Consider the following 18,372-nt stretch of genomic DNA (forward strand, 5'->3'; position numbering starts at 1 on the left):
TGGGAAGAATATTAAGCTCCTTAGAAGAGATCAACCTAAAAAACTTTATAGAGAAAACTTTTTGGAAAGCCTGAGCAAGGAAGGACTCTACAGGTAGAGGTATAATTCTAACAAGCTGTCCAAATGAGAATGTCACAGAAAGCAATCAACACAGGACTCAGCTTGAAAGGCAGTTGACATTCTGTGTAATTACAGCAAGTACACCCTGGGTAGTCACCATTATTGTAAACTGAATTTCCAACACTGTGTGGCATTAAATTAAAGGGAAAAGAAAAGAAAGGAAGAAAGCAAGCAATGAAGTTATAGCTATTAGCAAAGCTGAATTGGAACTTCTACAAATGTCAAGGAGATCTTAATTGTACTTTATATAATGGTCTCCTAGCCTAATAAGATATGATCTGAAACCATTAGGTATGAGAAGGTAAACATTTTAAGAGCACTTTTTTTGCCAAAAGGCTCTTCATCTTTATTTGACAACTCTCCCTTGGCCTTGAGGTAAAGCATAGCAGTGTTCTGAAGTAAGAGATATTGTTTGTGACAGAGGCAGTGGAAGTTCTGTGGTATGGCAGCACAGTCAAAGATAACGCTTAAGGAGTAAGGAAGATCATAAATCAGATTCTTAAGTCTCACATCACCGCTTCACCCCCGGGAGAGGGGGTAGGCAGGTATTTTCTTAAAAGTTGTTTGCATGTCACGTCGCATGTGACTCCAAAATGCTGGGAAACACCCATTATGCTGACAAGTTTAGGGCACATAAATCTATTTAACCTTAGAAATGACTCAGATTCATTCTCTCAAGTTCGGAATCTGGCCAACCGAAAGCTATATATTCATGTCTTCAAGTTTTTGTTTCCAGTTTTCTTCCTTCTTTCCTTCCTTCCTTCCTTCCTTCCTTCCTTCCTTCCTTCCTTCCTTCCTTCCTTCCTTCTTTCTTTTTTTCATATATTTTTATTATAATTAATAGAAGGGTCACATTATATTCACCAGATCTTTCTTTCTTTCTTATGCGCTTATAAGGGGTTTCACAGAATTCTTTTCCAGAATTCTCGTGTCGTGATGGATATGAGTCGGCACAGGCTGATCACTCTCATCTTTGCAAGTACTAAAGGCTCCTGCTCACTTGCTGGCTTGAGTGTACTTTTCACCTTAGTCACTAAACAGATCCTCCAGGCGAAATGGCCAGTGGCTACACTTTGTAACTTGGATCAGTTTGTAAACATGGGTTAGAAATCATTGTTAGGACTTGTGGACTATGCTTCCAGTCTGTCCTGGTCTCGTGTGTGTTCTGGCAAGCAACCTAATGCTTCTTTGTACCTCTGTTTGTACAAGGGAGGGAAACATCCCTGCTAAATAAAATGTGAATAGAGCTCTGGGACACTTGCACACATTGCGTTGTCTCGATCAGATACTACGATGCTGTTTGTTTAATCTATTGCCTAGTCAGAATCATTCCTTCGTGCTGGTTGGGTAGTGTTGGAAAGTGTGCTGGCTTTACTAAACATTAGTTCTTTTGGAATTAGATGTTACATGAACCGGGCTACTTTTGTCAAAGCAATTTATGAAACCTCAAGGTGAACAAAATTAAATAAAACCCATTGTGATGAGACTTGTCTGAACCTTTAGTTTGCTAATGGGCACTCCGAGTTTTATATGGTAGGGGGTGTTTTTCAGATCTGATCACATATCATTGCTTTTTGGAAAGCAGTCTTTTTTGGGGTGGGGTTACAGAAAAGATGCTTGTGAAATAATTTGCAGAATAGCACCATCACTAAGGAGAGTTCACAAATCCTAAAGAGGGAATACAGTGTTGGAAGACAGCTTCATTCTTAACTGACCTGCTCTTAACTCACTGGACTGGCTTGTCACCACTCTCTGACATAAACAGACTAGGTGAACCATCTAAATTTGCTGGTTTTGTGGATCACAATTGACAGATGTTTACATTTGTAAGTTTTTTCCTCCCAGTGTTGTTGGTAAATTAAACCCTTGAGACCAGTAAACTAAATTCTAGGGCCTTAGCTTAAATACCTGCAACCTTATTCTGTTCCTATCACTTGAGTTAACAGCAATCAAGAAGAGTTATATTTTAATTCTAAACACTTTAAGACAGTTGTGCTACTATTTAAAATTACACAATTTATTGGACATTATATAATACTGGACATTATAGAATATAAGCGTGAGTCTAAAAAGAATGTTGCTAATCATATTTTTTCTTTCTTTTTTTTTTTTTTTGCTAGTCCTGGGCTTGGGCTCAGGGACTGAGCACTGTCCTTGGGTTTTTCTCAAAGGACTCTACCACTTGAGCCACAGCACCACTTCTGGCTTTTTTCTATGTATGTGGTACTGAGGAATCGAACCTAGGTCTTCATGCATGCTAAGCAAGCACTCTACCACTAGGCCAAACTCCCAGCCCCACCGTTGCTAATCTTGTAGAAAACAGGACTGAATGCTTGTCAAGATTCATGATTCAGAAATAGTCATTAGATTAGGTTAAGTGAACTATTCTAAAAGGTCAGGGAAAATTTTAAGACTGTGGAATTTTGTACCTCATATTTTTTTTCATGACCAGATTCCTCCTTTTTATTTGTCCTCTAGAATAATTTTACAAGCCTTGTTACTTTATGTACCTCATATTTTAAGTGACTTTTGATGTTCAATGCACAATAAAGAAATGAGGCTGAAAATCAAGGATAACATTTTTATAGGTGTGTGTGTGTGTGTGTGTGTGTGTGTGTGTGTGTGTGTGTTGTACTGGTCCTGGGGCTTAAAATCAGGGCCTAGGCACTGTCTCTGAACCTTTTTGCTCAAGGCTAGTGCCTCCTTGTAGTGCTCTACTTTTGGCAAATGTACTGGAAAAAGCCCCTTTGAAGCAACCACAAAAGCAAATGAGAGTAATGTAAATAATTTTCATGTCAATCAGTCATCTGGTGAAAGTAAAACTTCATAAAGAAGTAGGAGAAAAAAATAATAAGATGGTGTGTGTGGAGATCCAGATTCTGGTTTGATCAGAACATCCCTATATATCTTTTGTTGGGAGATAGTTCTTGGTCATAGATGAGCAATAGATTGGGAGACCTTGAAGCAAATGATGGGTACTTGTGCTGGTCATGTGACTGCTGGCATGTCTTTCACATTGTAATCACTGCTACCTTACAGGAGAAAGAAGTCTCTGAGCCACTAGCTGGAAGATCAGATATCAGGAGTCAGTCTGGGAACAAAAAAAGAAAAATATCAAAGTAAACTCAGATGCAAAGCTATAATAAGGCCTATGCACAAACTGTCAGCTGTAGATTAGCTAGAAATCATACAAGTGAATAGTGTTCTAAGTGACTTTGGAAACAGAGAAAAGCAAACAATTTCAAGTCATGATTATCAATGAGAGAATTTCCTAGAGTTGTATCATGACTTTATTCTTGAATTTCACTCCTGAGAAGTCTGTCATTTAGGTGTATTCATCTGGGATGAAGAGAATAGGTCTTCCTTATTACTAAGGTGAGGTTTAGCAAAGAGTTAAAGGAAGTAAGAAAAGAAACATTTAGGCAGAAGAAACAACTAAGGCTCTAAGACAGAAGATGTATGCATGTGATCATTGAATATGTCATAACCCACAAATAATTGTGATTCCCTGTGCCTATTGCTGTAAGGATAACAGTATAGACTGTTATGATCTAAGTCATATGGAGACATGAATGAGGAATAATCACACTGTGTCATAGTGTCAGTAATAACAGTTGTTTAAGTTGTTAAAGCTGTATATTTAATCAAAAAACAGTGTTGACTGTGATACACAGCTAAGAAGTACAAAAATCTTAGGATAGTCTTGATAAAGCTAAGGAAAAGTCTACTGGAAGAGCTAGGCACTAAGTGACTCATGCCTGTAATCCTACTTACTCAGGAGACTGAGATTTGAGGATCACAGGCTGGAGCCTGGGCAGAAAAGTCTGTGGAACTTTTCAACTAAATACCAAAAAATGCTGGAAGTGGAGTTATGGCTCCAATAGTAGAGTACTAACCTTGAGCAAAACAACAACAATTACGAAAACTCAGGGAGAGTGCCAAGGACCTGAGTTCAAGCCCCAGGACCAGCACCTGCACACACATACACATACACACTCAGCTTGAAATCTTAGTGGCTTATTATTAAAACAAAATTAAATTTCTCCTTCATACAAAGGTGGCACTTTCACATCTCCAGGACACACCTTCAAAAATAGCTCGGGCATCCAGGTGGTTTCCAGCTTATGATATTGTCATGATGACACGGAGTTTCCTCGATGAGCAGTGCAAGAGAGAAGAGATTGGTCTTTTATCCTTTGGAAGGGAAGGTCAGTCAGCACACACACTGAAACTCATTGGCTAGAGGTAGCCACATGTCCCAACCTAACCATAAGGGATGCTAGAAAATGTAGACAACCCCCCCCCCAAAACAGTGTGGCCTCTAATAAGAAAAGAGTAAATGTGGTCATATTTTTAAGTCTATAGCACTTTAAGAAGGCCAGTCTTGATTTAGGTCCTGATGAAAACTGTTTGGACTAACTTTAAAAAAATAGCTTTTAATAATAAAGTTGATAGCAAAGGGAGAATTCTTTTTTTCTGTTTTAGTGATTATTTTAAATTTTCTAAGCTTCTTGCTTTCTTCTTCTTCTGTCTTTTGAACATTTGTTACTAATTTTCCTCCCTCCTGAAGATCCTGAGAACAAATTTTGTAATCACCTGTACATAAACTTACTGAATTAAGGGATAAAATCTTTACATTCAATCAGCCTTGACACTTGTTAGTTTTATTAGAGATTTAATGAGGAAAGAGACAAAGAATAAATGCAAGGAGTTCTAATAACTAACAACTTAATTTATCCATGTCTTTCATCTTCCCCCAAAGTAGCCATAATTAAAGGCTGATGACGTTACCATCTCTAATAATACCTCTATTTGTAAATCACTTTCAACTTTGCAAAATCTGCTTTATCTGTCATCTGATTATGTCCTTACTGCAACCATGAGAAGGTGGCAAGGCAAACATTATCCCTGTTTTGCAGATTAGGGTGTTAGAAAATAGTGATGTTAGGTGAGTCCCCTCAGGTACTCACTGAGTTCTGATGTTGCCGTGGTAACCAGATCTCCTAACTCATTAAACTATGCTTTTTCCCCACTAGAATGTTGATGCCCTCTGTACTCTTCTTACAATAGTGGATGAAGTTTAATCTTTGACATGGAAGAATCCAAGTTGGCCATACTTTTGTTATAAGAACATAACTTTCAAATAACCATTCTCATCCTGTAAGTTCATTTTTTTTTTTGCCAGTCCTGGGCTTGAGCTCAGGGCTTGAGCACTGTCCTTGGACTTTCTCAAGGCTAGCACTCTACCACTTGAGCCTCAGCACCACTTCTGGCTTTTTGCTATGTATGTGGGGTACCGAGGAATCGAACCTGGGTCTTCGTGCATGCTAGGCAAGCACTCTACCACTAGGCCAAACTCTCAGCCCCTGTAAGTTAATTTTTATAAAGACTTCTGATATTAATGAGATAGAAGGTTCAGCTGTACAGAGTGGGTCTATATGTCTGTTTTTCTGCAGGTGGCTAGATAACAAGTGCTTCAGGTTTCATATCCATATAGTCTCTGTTGGGACACTTATATTTTGCTGCTATTGTCATTTTACAACATTTGAATAATGTAAAAATCTTTTTCTCTCATACAAAATAGTCATTGGTCTGGCTCTGGCTTATAGGCCATAGTTTACCAGCTCCTGATGTAGGACTTTATTATGTTTTTTTTGGGGGGGGGGTCTTGGGGCTTGAACTTGACCTGGGCACTGTCCCTGAGCTCTTCAGCTCAAGGTTACTCCCCTACCCCTGGGCCTGGGTGTTGTCCCTGAGCTCTTCAGCTCAAGGCTAAGGTCATACCCTTGAGCCAAGCCCCATTTCCCACTTTCTAGAGATTAATTGGTGATAAGAGTCTCAGGTCCTTTTGTGCCCAGGCTGGCTTTGAACCTTGGTCCTCAGATCTCAGCCTCCTAAGTAGCTAGGATTACAGGTGTGAGCCACCACACCCAGCTAGGACCTTATTCTTTAGGGGGAAGGAAAAGACAGGAAAGCCATCAGAAAGGAAATGATAGCCGAGCAAAATAAAAGGAAGATCAGAAAAAATAGTCCAGAGAAGGAGCCACATGTGTACACAAACAAGATACAGTAAGATGTAAAATCAGAACCCTTCAAGGCATCATATAAATCATTGGGCATGATACAGAGTTTAGGAAGAACAGATGAGCTCCAAAGTACCCACAGTAGAGGAAGGTGCCAGAATGAACTTCCTGTCATGGTGTCAAGTTTATTGGTGAATATTGAAAGCAAAGGTGAACAATAATAAACAAGGTATGTCATACTCCACAGTATGATGTGTTTGAAAGAGCTCGGGCTGTGGCATGAAGGACAGACTGATAAAATCTTATTGAGCTGTCCAATAAGACTTAATAAATTATGAAGACAGAACCATAACAAAGGTGGGGCAAACAGGAACAGATGTAAGAGCTGATTAGGAAACAGGATTTAGTGACTGGTTATGAGTGTAAAATAGAGAAAATCCCAAATAATCTCCAGGTTGATGGCTTGGAAATTGAAAAATGATGCTGTAACAGAGGTAGAAGGTGTGCAGCCCATAGACCATGCAAGGCCTCAATGTCATTTGGTACTGACACGTCCGCTTTGTAGCTTCTCATATGTTTCTTATCCACTGCCCACGGCCCATCTGCCTGCCCTGATAACTTCTTTGCTTGTGAATGGTGTTATAAATATCCAAATGGACCTTGGCAGGGAAAAGTTTCCCCGCCTCTGCTAGAGTAGAGCAAGGAGGATCTTCGTGAAGCCAGATGACTCATTTTCTACATGCCAGAGCTGAAAATCCACTGGGATAGCTAAGTGAAGATGTTAAACATACCGTCAGGAAAACTGGTTTGAAGGTCAGAAGCAATGAGTTGGGTAGAGATAGTTGAGACTTATTGGGAACCAGTTTTTAATTGAATCCAGGTTTTAGATGTGACTGTCCAAGAAGAATATGGAGTTCTGGAAGCAAAAGGAGCAAGAATGCTTCCCAAGAAGGCCTAACATTTGGGGATGTGAGTAAGAGAATTTGCAGTGACAACAAGAAGAGGAATGGTCAGAGAGAGAATTAGAAATCTATGGTATGAACATCTACAGTGACTTGTTTCAAAACCATTTACTGGAGTGATGGAAATGAAAGCAAGATGGGAGTGGTTGATCTAGGGACATAATTAAAGGAGATAATGTAAACACTAGCTGCCAAGTCTACTGAACACCTTGTATTCAGTAAAGAGTTGTACAAATACATAATCCTTTATCAGCATATCCTCTCAGGTATAGCTTCTAGTCTAGCCTTTGAGATTATCTGCCTGTAGTATATTTGATGTTTGATTCTCCATGAAAATAGAATCAGGAATCAAAAATCAGTTAGTTTATAATAGACTTTTGATAGATGCCTGGCCTCACCACAAATCCCCTCTACAGTACTCTCCTTATGCAATACCACACTTGTTACCCAAAAAGACCACTGCACTTGTTGAATCAGTTCAGTTAGTAGAGATCCTAGCAGGACTTTTAATTTTATCACCTCTGCCTCCTGCCAGCTCTGGACAGCTCATAGACTTCTTCGATACTTAGCCTCTGTCACCAGTCACTGTTCCCTACAATCTTCCCATTCCTTTTGCCATGAAATTAAAAAACAAGAAACACATCTAGGCTCTTCTTTACTCATTTTATTCAAAGGTTACCACATGCTCAAGTTTCAGTAATTTTGGGGTGATATTGCATAATCACGATCTCAAAATGTGGAGAAGAGACAGGATATAATTTTCAAAGATTCTTTAGTTGATTCCCTTATTCCCTTTGTTCATTGTAAACATGATGGACAGAGGGGGTTACAGTTAATTAAGTCAGGTATTTCCCCCCCTCTGTCTCTCTCTGTCTCTCTGTCTCTGTCTCTGTCTCTCTCTCTCTCCCTCTCTCTCCCTCTTTCTCTCTCTCTTGGTAATGTGGCTTGAACTCTGGGCCTGGGCCCTGTTTCTGAGCTCTTCAGCTCAAGGAATTGAGCCACTGCACCACTCCCAATTTTCAGGTGGTTAATTGGAGATAAGAGTCTCATGGACTTCCATGCCCTGGCTAGCTTTGAATCGTAATCCTCACATCTCAGCCTCCTGAGTAGCTAGGATTACAGGTGTGAGCCACTGGCATCCAGCTGTATTTCTGTTTCTTTCTTTCTTTCTTTCTTTCTTTCTTTCTTTCTTTCTTTCTTTCTTTCTTTCTTTCTTTCTTTCTTTCTTTCTAATAGTGTCACCACTTCCCTTATTTTGCTCCAGTTGATTCTAAAGCACCAATTCTCCATTCTAGTTGAGAGCCACTAGTGTTAGCTTTCCTCCTTAGTTGCACAATTATTGGAAATGCTATCTAGCAATATGTTTGGGGATGAATTGTATCCTTCAAATAGTCTTGTGTTCAAACTGTATGATCTCAGAATATAAGAGTGTTTGGAGAATATAAGAGTATTTGGAGATAGACATTAAAGGGAAACTCATTAATAAGATTATTATTTGTCAATGAAGAGAGGGCATCCAATTTAACTGAAGTACACAGAGGAAAAAGAAACAGAGAAGAAGGAGGAGGAGCAAGAAAAGAAAATAGAAGAGGAAGATAAAGAGGAGAGGAAGAGGAAAAAAGAGAAGGAATAAAAAAAGAAGAGGAGGAGAAGTAGGAGGAATGATTTAAATAAAGGTACAAAGGAATGACAATATAAAGATAAACACTAGAGAGAGAGAGAGAGAGAGAGAGAGAGAGAGAGAGAGAGAGAGAGAGAGAGAGAGAGAGAGGAATCAGAAGAAACTAACCCTGCTTTCACCTTGCTAACCAGACTTCAAGCCTCCAGAAGTATGAAGAAAGAAATTTCCATTGTTTCATCCCATTTGTGGTACTTTGTTAAATCAGCCCCAACCAATATACATAATTTAATTGAAATGTTGATTGTCCTATGTGACTAGATCAATTCTAAGCTTTTTTTTGTCATTGTCATTAATCTTGTCTGGAATTGTGTCAAGAGTCAATAGGAAACTCTGCTTAGAGCTTATAGTTTGTATTATCTATTTTCTTCAACTCTGTAAAGATTAGGGATGTGCATACATTCAGCCTTTTGCCACTTGTCCTGTTCTCACATAGCTAACCCAAGCTCTTTCCATATCCCTAGTGTGATCTGTATGTGCAATGAGATCAAGCTCATTAGAGTAATTACATACTCTCGTTAAATCCCTTAACTAATCTCAAGCTTCAGTTGCTTCTTCCTAAGTGTTTTCCTTCTTTCCATGTTGACAAAGATGATAAAGGCAAATTACAATGTGGTCAAGTCCATCTTTCTGTTGTTTTTCACAAACAGTGGTTTGTGAAGTGCTGGCTCTTACTCAGAATATATTCAAATATTCATCCATATGAGTTTTTGTCGGTGCTATCTTCATCTGACCTTTACTCAGATTACCCTAGTCTACCAGGTGAGAGGCATTACTCTTTATTTTTCTGGATTGTCTCTTCTTCTTTTATATAGTGAAAGAATTGAAATAGGAGTCAAAATTTAGAGTGCTTTCTATTAATTGTGTAACCTAGATCAGGTTGCTTTTTTATCTGAAAAATAAATCTAAAGGATTCCATTTTAGAAGCGAAGCCATTACAGAATTATTGTTAACTTATATAGTATATGCAAATGTTTCATGAGTTATCTATTTCTGGTATCTATAAATACTAATGTTAGGCATGTGGTTTTAGTTCTGAATTCAAGAAATACTTATGAAATATTTGTCTTATTTATCTATTTATTGATTTATTTATACTGATACTGAAGCTTGCACTCAGGGCCTGGGCACTGATTTAAGGCTGGCATTTTACCACTTGATCCACAACTTCATGTCAAGCTTTTCTGGTAGTTAATTGGAAATAAGAGTTTAGAGTCTAACAAACTTTCCTTCCTAGGCTGGCTTCAAATCAGGAGCCTCATACTTTAGCCTCCTGAGTAGCTATGAGTATAAGCATGAACCACTGGTATCTGGCTTTTTCCTTTTTAAAGAAATGCACATTGTACAAAGCTCAACAAAGCTCAAAGCATACTATAGAGTAAGTGTTAGTGTTACTATAGAGTAGAGTTAGTGTCCTAGCATTCAGAGTTCCTATATGGGGACAGACATTTCTTATAGATACTTCCTGAAATATTCAGTGCCTATTTATACGTACCTTCTTTTTTCATGTATACATATATACATCTATTCTCTCCGTTTATATTCCATACATATATATACACATATATATGTATATATACATATATGTATGTATTAGTTATATTTACATGCATTTCCTTTTTCATATACATATATAGTATATATATATATATATTCCCTCCTTTTGCCATTCACATAGTAACATCACACCAGTTCTTTTTTTTTTTATCAGTCTTGAGCTTGGGCTCAGGGCATAAGCACTGAGCTCTACCACTTCGACCACAGCACCACTACTGGCTTTTTTCTGTGTATGTGGTACCAAGGAATCAAACCTGGGTCTTTGTATATGCTAGGCAATCACTCTACCACTAGGCCAAACTCCCAGCCACCAGTTCTTTTTTTTATGCCTCATTGTATCACAGTTTATCATTGGACATTTCCTCTGGTTCCTTTCTAATACTGTCATAATTTCTCGACTGTGAATTTCTTCTTTTCTCTGAGTTGTCTCATTTAAATTTGGTAAGTAGGGAATAGAAATGTCTCTTAATTTAAAATTCTGCCCTTTAATAGCCTACATTGTATACTTTATATACTTTGGTGATAAGGTATTTCCCTTCTTTGAGTGGAGAAAGAAAAGACAAACAGTGTTTGGTAGCTACAAATGAAGGAAATGTCATTAAAAATGAGCATATTATTACAAATATGAATGACAGGAATCCGTCCTATTTATGGTATGAGTATACTAGTTGGATGGTGAAAATTGAATTTAGAATTTGATCAAGATTCTTCATGAACATGTGTAATAATGGAATAATGAGATGGGTTTGGGAAGAGTTTGGGGGATTGAGAGAGTGAGGGAGGGAAGAGTCTTCTCAAGAACATCTTATGCATATATGAATGTGTCAAAAGGAAACCTTTTATAGCTACATACTGATAAAAATGTCAGGAAAAAAGTATTTTTAAAGGAAAAACCTAGTTTCCTGTAGAGATGATACCTTAGTTCTTTTTGTGGTTGTTGTCATTGCTGTTGCTGTCGCTGTTGTTTTGTTGCCATAGCAAAACAATTGAGACTGGGTAATTTGTAGAGAAGACAGGTTGATGCTGATCCATGTTTTGGGGACCAAGGATTCCAAGAACATTGTACAGCCATATTCTTGGCTTCTAGTGTGGACCTCATGCTGCTTAAATTCATGAAGGGAAGCTGGAAAGCCAAGTTAAAATGTGCTGAACAGAAGGAGGCCAATAGCAGCTAGCCCAGTCATGTGAAAAAAGCATTACTCCACTCACAAAAGCACCATTCTCTTGGACCCCAATATCTTCTAATAGTGCTGCACAGTGGAGTAAAGGTTTCACCATGTAATTTCAGGGAACAAATTCAAACCATAACAGGTGGTATTATAATGAGCCCCTGAAAGCCATCATTGAACATTAGGAGGAGGTCATGCTTTCAAGTCAGTCAGGTGTAAGCCTGGCTCTACTGATTTTTAATCCTTTCCCATGAGTCTCATTCTTGAACCTCACCTCCCCAAGTCCCCACTTCCCCAGCCGGAAGTGGAACTAATGAATTCAAGGGTTATATAGCATAATTCACGTGTAGTATCTGATACTCATTAATCCAATCAATATTTTGTCACTTAAAAATAAGTTTGCAGGGACCAAGAGTTTGGCCTAGTGATAGAGTGTTTGCCTAGCGTTCAATTCCTTGGTACCACATACATAGAAAAAAGCCAGAAATGGTGCTGTGGTTCAAGTGGTAGAGCTCTAGCCTTGAGAAAGCCCAAAGGATAGTGCTCAAGCCCTGAGTTGAAGCTCCAGAACTGGTAAAAATAAATAAATAAATAAATAAATAAAATAAAATAAATTTGCATTGAGCAAGTGACAAAAACATAAACATATCTTCCTTACCTACTGAGTTACAGAACTGAGCTGGAAGGTAAAAATATGTGATTATCTTTCTACAAGGTGGCTACAATCTAATGGGTAAAACTAAACAATAAGACAATAAATAACCAAGGCTGTATTTAGAAAATGAGACAATGCAGTGAAAAAATTGAAGTAAGAGACTTTGACATAAATGAATGAGAGATAAATCCATGGTAAATACACACTACTATATTATAACATCTAATGCTATCATTCCCAAACACGAGCAGCTCTATATTTAGAGGAACAGGCCATGTATGTAAGATACACACACACACACACACACACACACACACACACACACACACACAATCAATGCAATGCAACACGAAGCAATGTAAGGAAAAAATTGTATGCATTTTTTCAAATGAGGAATATGCTCTAGAGACTAGTCATTGTAAAACAAAATTGAATTTTTTGATAAGGAATTTTTTCTTCATTTATGTTCTGTATCCTAGAGTCTATATAAAGTGATAGGAAGGTAGATAGGTGGGTAGATAGACAGATAGATATTCATGGGTTGAAGGACAGATACTAACAGCCTAACTTCAATTCAACTACCTTATTCCCTTTTATTTGAGTTCAATGGAATAAATACAACTCACAACTAGACCAACTGTCAAGAAACTCATTTCTTGTTAACACAGTTATATTTCTATATACTCTTTCTTGTTATTGAAGTTCAGGCCTTTAAAAAACATAGCTTATGACTAAGAAAGTACTTAGTAAAACAAGAACCAAATAAGCCTGTCTTGATCTCATTCATGAGGTAATTCAATTGAACTACATTGCATGAAACCTCCAACACAATAGCACAAATCTCTGAATGTAGCGTAGAATCAGGGTGGAGAATTTATTGTGGGGGCGATTTAAAAATTGCATCAGAGAAATAATGATCCTTCCTTGGATTGCTTTCCTTTGTAGTGAGCTTAGATCAATATCATACTGTTTGTTTTACTCAAGCTCTCCTTTAAAAAAAATTGTTGACATTGCGTGACTGTGCAGGTAGGAGAACTAAGAGAAACTCATAAGCAGTTGGTAGAGAGGGTCAAAGAACCATAAAAGTGACAGACATTTGGTTCCTGAGAAGAAAGGCTGGCACTGCAAAAAAAAAAAAAAAAAAAAAACACCTAATGGTTCATCCAGAATGAGAGTTGGAATGAGACCATCTCTTGCCTAGCTTTCATAATTGTGCTCAACACACAAAATCTATATGAAAACATCTTTTGGAGTTCTAACTTAGGTACAGATGGATAATCAGTGATTTTTCTGGGGGTCTTATTGCATAGCTATCCACTGGACTAGCTTAATTAGTTGCCACTTCTAATCTTTCCTTGTGTTCTCATTATTAATGCCAACTGCCTTTACTTGTGTTGTTGTTTTATTTTTTGCCAAGGAAAATGAGGAAATGAATATTAGCGTTTGAAAAACAAAGGATGCTCCAGGAGTGAATCCAAAGTTCCCACCTCATGCCAAGCTGGAAGAAACATACGGATGGAAACAAAACATCCTTTGAGGGTGGCCTGTGTGGAGGGCACACTGTGTGATCTGCTGGGGACATGGCACCTGGTTCTCAAGGCAGAAACAAAGTCCAACAAAACCACATACTTATTTGAGTTGTGGCATAATGAAAGGGCTCCTTTCAAAGGAATTCTTCTTAGTGAGAAAATTTGGAAGATGGTTCAGAAAGTGACAGGATATTAATGATAATACTACAACACATTTCTCTTTAGGACAGCAGGAAAAGAATTCTAGGCTGTCCTTAGGGTTGGTTCTCTGGGGAGAGCCATTCTCTTAACACTGATAAAATAGCTTGGAAAAGAGTTATGCTGTTTCGTTCGGTCAGGTAATTCTCCTTTATTGCAGACAATCCAGGAGATTTCCCTTTAAGTTCTGTGGGCTCTTGGTTTTCCATCCAGCCAGTTGGTTTTGAGTAGTGTGGTATGAATTACATGTATGGATGGGGAACAGTTTAAGTGAATCCTGGCATTGCCATATATTGATCTATGTCTTAACTGCTCTAAGCTCAGTTCCCTCATTGTTGCCTTTCTCATTATGCCATTAGGATGAGTAAGGGAATACACAAAAAAAGTAGCAAAAAAGCTACCATATAGTATTCAAATATAGCCCAACTACTAGCATTGGTGTATGATAAAGACCATAAAATCAAGTTTCATTTAAATGCTCATGTATTTTATTTTCTGGAAGGATTTTATTTAATAATGGGGTATTTTATAAAGGATTAAGATTAAATGAAAAGCTAGATGTGATACTCCACACCTGTAATCCTAGCTATTCTGGAGGCCAAGCTCAGGAGATCATGAGTTCATGACCAGCTTGGCAGAACTATGGCACTCTATCTGAAAGGCAAACAATAAAGACTAGAGGTGTGCCTCAAGTGGTAGCACACTTGCCCAGTAAGGCAGAGGTCCCAAGTTCAATACCCAGTACTTAAAGAAAGAGTTAAAGCCCAAAGCCTTGCAGTATGGCCAGGAGGGATCACTACTACACTGTTGGTAGGATTGTAAACTCGTTTAACCACTCTGGAAAGCAGTGTGGAGGTTCCTCAAAAGACTAAACATAGAGCTCCCCTATGATGCATCATTCCCAGTCCCATTTACCCAAATGTCCAGAAACAAGGGCATACTGAAGCTACTAGCACAACCATGTTTGTTGCAGCATTATTTACCATAGCTAAGATATGGAACCAATGCAGATACCCCTCAGTGGATGATTGGATCAAGAAGATGTGGTATTTATACACAATGGAATTCTATGCTGCCATCGGAAAGAATGGCAATGCTCCATTTGTAAGGAAATGGAAAGACTTGGAAAAACTCATATTAAGTGAAGTAAGCCAGACCCAAAGAACCATAGGCTCAATGGCTTCCCTCATTTGTAATAATTAGTACACATCTAGGACTCTCCTATCACATAAGATTAACTATAAGAGGTAAAAAAGAGAAAAGAAATAACTTTACATAATACATTAAGAACAGCAATAACAAGTGGGTGGCTCATGCCTGTAATCCTAGCTACACAAGAAGATGAGTTCTGATGATCCCAGTTCAAAGCCAGCCCAAATGGTAAAGTCCATGAGAGTTTTACCTCCAATTAACCACACAAAGCCAGAAGTGGAGCTGTGGCTTAAGTGGCAGAGTGCTAGCCCAAAAAGCTCAGAGGTAGTGCCAAGGTCTAAAGTTTAAGCCCTAGGATTGCCCCCCCCAAAACAACAACAAACAAACAAACAAAACCTAGATATACAAGGACATATAGAATGAGGCTAAATGAAAGGACCTCCAGAATATAGAAACAAGAGCCTAAATATGTGATTGTTGTTCTTAATGTACTATGTTATCTCTCATCTCTTTTGCTGTTCCTTGGTTATCTCATATTGTTACAGTATCTTACCTTTGTTACAGTAACTTACCTTGCTATCTGATATATTGTATATATGTTTATTTGAAATAGGATAGGGAAGGGGGAAAACAAGATGAGGGGAGGGGGTGAGGGGGAAATAGGGACAAAAACATGAAAAGGGGTAGCAGTGATTGTTAAGCAATGCACCTTCTATCTGGCGAATATAATGTAACCCTTCTATTAATTACAATAAAACACTAGAAAAAAGAACCTGAGACATTTATCTCCAATTAACCTCTAGAAAATGGGAAGTGGGGCTTGGCTCAAGGGTAGGGTGGTAGCTCAGGGACTGCGCCCAGGCTGAGTTCAAGCCCCATGACCAACAAAAACAAAAGAAGAGGAAGAAGAGGAAGAAGAAGAAGAGGAAGAAGAAAAAAGAAGTTTGAAAGTTAAAAGCAGAAAATATTAAAGTAAAAAGTAGAGATAAATAGAATTTACATATACAATGTGCTTGTTCTAATCAAGAAAAATATGGTATAAATTTAAATAAATAAGACACAATAGATCTATAAGAAGCAAGAAATTAAAAATGATAAGAGAAAAAAAATGTCCACCTCATTCTTTATCCAGCAACTGGAGCAGTCTTTCTTCTGGAATATTTTAACTGCCACCTCGTTGCCTGTGAGGTGGTGGTGGGTCAGCTTCACTTGTCCATAGCCATCTTTGTCAATGAGCTCTTTCATTTGGTATTGTTCGATGATCTCTCTTTTCCATGAGCTTGAGGAGACTTTGTATTCTGGCATCCTTCTGCTACAATGGCCAGTAGCAAGTCTACCTAAAAAGTAACTGTTGGAAAAGGTGTTATACAGCACAAACATATCATCAGCTTGTACCTGGTGATGGAGAAGGAAGAGTACATGTATCTCATCATGGAACTGGTTCCTAGGGGACACCTCCTGGGGATGATCAGAAAATCCCAGCGCCTGTGTGAATAGAAAGCCAGGAGACTCTTCAAACAAATTGTAAGTGCTACTTACTTCCCCCATTAGAATAGAATTGCACATGAGACCTTAAGCCCAACAACATCCTGTTGGATGCCAAAGGCAACATCGAGGTCAGTGACTTTGAGCTAAGCATCTGCTTCTCCCCGGGGCAGTTGCTGACCAATGTATGTGGTGCTGTGCTATTCCATCCCCCTGCGAAAAAATATGATGCCTGCAAGGTGGATGTCTGGAGCTTAGGCGTCCTTTTATATTTTATTACAATGGGAAAATTCCCTTTTGAGGGGAGGCATGTGACCCAGGTATGGTCAATAGTCCTCAAGACCAAGTATGTTGTTCCATATTACCTGTCAGCAAAAGGAGAAGATGTAATATCGCAACTGTTAACTGCAGACCCAAGGCAGAGGCCTAATATTGAACAGATAATGGAGCACCAGTAGCTCAAAGCAGTTGAGGAATGCTCCTTGTGCCCTGATGAGCTGTTACCCAGTAAGCTGGACCCCATCATTCTTAAAGTAATGTGTGACATGGGGTACCACATATGTGAGATCCAGAGATCTATTTGGGGCAGAACATTCAATGAGGCCATAGGCACATACCTTTTGATTAAAGTAAACTTAAAACAGAAAAAAAAGATAAGAGAACAGTTTCCACAACTCTTCAATAATCTATTTGGAAATCTTGATGAAATATACATATGTATTTTTTCAGAAAATACATAAATTTAAAAAAATAACCATAATAGAAATTAGTAATGTTGTCAAGGATTAATCCCCTATCCACATTTCACATGGCAAATGGTAGGTTTGGGGGAAAATATGTAGAATGAACTTTGCTTATCTCAATGAACTATGATGGAACACATAAAACTATGCACAATTTTATATAGTGCTTCCATTACAGGTGGCTAGCCTAATCCACCACTAAAACTTAGCCAAGATAGCAAGCAAAACTAAAACTAAAGAATGTAACATCATAAATAAAAATGATCAAATCCACCAGAGCATTAAAAAGTATATTAGGCTTTCTTTTTAAAAGCTCTTATTGTAGAAATACAGCGATAGTATAATTTAGCACACTGGTGGGATTAAAGGGAAAAAAACCTCCTTTATTATAATAAAGATTAGGAATGCCTTTGATAAAATTAAACTCTTTTAAATTAAAAAACTCAAAGCTAGAAATAGAAAGATACTGTCATAATATGACAGCATAAAAATTTAAGCCAGCATTATTTTATAATAGTAAAAAAATAAAGAAATTTAGATAATAACCATAGTTGCTAATTTTCAATGTTGCTTTGGAAGACTAGTTAAAGGGAAGAAAAAGCATGTTACACTGCTTCAATCCAGTTTTATTTTTATATTTTGCTCAATTGTGAGGTTATTCTTTGGAATAAGTTTTTTTTCTGATAAGAGATGTAGATTTATAGCAGGAAGGGGAGATCTCTAACACCCCTACTTACCAGTCTCCAAACAAACCCTTTCAGCTCTCCCTTCACAATGTATTGTAACTCTCCTTACAACTCACCATCTACACTGCTGGAACTGTGGTCCACATCACCTTGTCATACAAACAGACTCCACCTTTGGCCCTCTTTCAGTTTCTGTTCACATAGTTGAATTTCAACAGGAAATATATAGCTACAGAAAACTCAAGTCACTCCTTGGTATAAAACATGACATCAGTATCGCATTTCATGTAAAGTAAATTCTCAAACCATTATTGTGGTGTGAATAACTGTAGTTTGCAAAGATGGCTACACAGTTTGTCACATCCCTTACACTTTTCTACAGCTAATCATTCTTCAATCAAGAAATGGAGTTTGA

The 18,372-nt window shown here is 38.0% G+C and overlaps 1 pseudogene; it reads left to right on the forward strand.

Annotated features, from left to right (window-relative positions):
- The first annotated feature begins 1,056 nt into the window (after positions 1-1,056).
- Positions 1,057-18,372, forward strand: LOC150056837 (sperm motility kinase 3A-like; annotated as a pseudogene).

Source organism: Megascapheus bottae, chromosome 11 (genome assembly GCF_031878675.1).
Source record: "Megascapheus bottae isolate mThoBot1 chromosome 11, mThoBot2.hap1, whole genome shotgun sequence".
NCBI classification, from domain to species: Eukaryota; Metazoa; Chordata; class Mammalia; order Rodentia; family Geomyidae; genus Megascapheus; species Megascapheus bottae.